The following is a 1,560-nucleotide window of genomic DNA, read 5'->3' on the forward strand; positions in this document are numbered from 1 at the left end:
TTTGATTTCGAGTAACTTAATCTAAGGGCAGATTATCTGGTTTATGGATAAACAGGTTAAAAAACAAGAGGTGGCCAGTGCCATGGCTCAATAGCCTAATCCTCCGCCTTGTGGCACCAGCACACCGGTTCTAGTCCCAGTCGGGGCACCAGATTCTATCCCGGTTGCCCCTCTTCCAGGCCAGCTCTCTGCTGTGGCCAGGGAGTGCAGTGGAGGATGGCCCAAGTCCTTGGGCCCTGCACCCCATGGGAGACCAGGATAAGCACCTGGCTCCTGCCTTCGGATCAGCGAGGTGCGCCAGCCATAGCGCACCGGCCGCGGCAGCCATTGGAGGGTGAACCAACGGCAAAGGAAGACCTTTCTCTCTGTCTCTCTCTCTCCTCTCACTGACCACTCTGCCTGTCAAAAAAAAAAAACACAAACAAACAAACAAACAAAAAACCAAAAGGTTATATAGTGAAAAATGTAAATGATTCAGTGAAAACATCCAATTTTTTTAGGGCATTAACTGGAACAATACAGTAACCCATAGATGCCACATTGCATGTATTATCAACTACAGGGGAATACTCTTCCCACTGACAGTAAAATTTATGGTGAGGGAGAGCTCAGGTGGCTCTGGGCCCCCATATTGCCCATTTTAGGCCAAGAATAAGTATAAGAAAGGAAGAGAGAACATGGGAACATATAGCTTCTAACTTGAATCCTGTTCTAGTATTTTATTTTTTAAAGATTTATTTATTTGCAATCAGAGTTACACAGAGAGAGGGGAGGCAGAGGGAGACAGAGAGAGGGAGGGGAGAGGGGGAGAAAAAGGGAGAGGGAGAGGGAGACAGAGAGAGAGATCTTCCATCCGATTCACTCCCCAATTGGCTGCAATGGCTAGAGCTATGCCGATCTGAAGCCAGGAGCCAGGAGCCTCCTCTGGGTCTCCCACGTGGGTGCAGGGTCCCAAGGACTTGGGCCATCTTCTACAGCTTTCCCAGGCCACAGCATAGAGGTGGATCAGAAGTGGAGCAGCCAGGTTTGGAACTGGCACCCATATGGGATGCCACTGCACCACAGTGCCAGCCCCCTGTTTTAGAATTTCAAAAAGTGAGGATTTATCTAAGAAATAAAAACTATGAGTATCTTTTAAAAGATGATTGAACACTTACCAACAGATTTGAATGTTTGATTATTCTTAATTATTTTATACCTGTGTGCTGTTAAATTGCTTTTCCCCAAACCATATATATTTCAAACTTCAGTGTTTTAAAGCCTATTTTGCCTGGTTTTACTGTCTTCCTTTTACTGTTGCCCATTGCCCCTGCAAAGGGAATAGTGCCTGTGCTTGGCCTGAGATTCAGTACTACAGGATAGAAACCACCCTCCTCTCCTCCTCAACTTACAGGTATGTAGGCTCCCAAGGGCTTCTCCATCCCATCTTCCAGATGAACAATTAGCAATGTGATTGGCTTCCTGGATACAGAGATAATTTATGTTGGTCCTTCTTTACATCATGAAAGATTCTATATTAGGTGAACTTAAAAGCAATTTACACAAGTTCCTGATAATATA

This window comes from Oryctolagus cuniculus (genome assembly GCF_964237555.1).
Source record: "Oryctolagus cuniculus chromosome 17 unlocalized genomic scaffold, mOryCun1.1 SUPER_17_unloc_2, whole genome shotgun sequence".
NCBI classification, from domain to species: Eukaryota; Metazoa; Chordata; class Mammalia; order Lagomorpha; family Leporidae; genus Oryctolagus; species Oryctolagus cuniculus.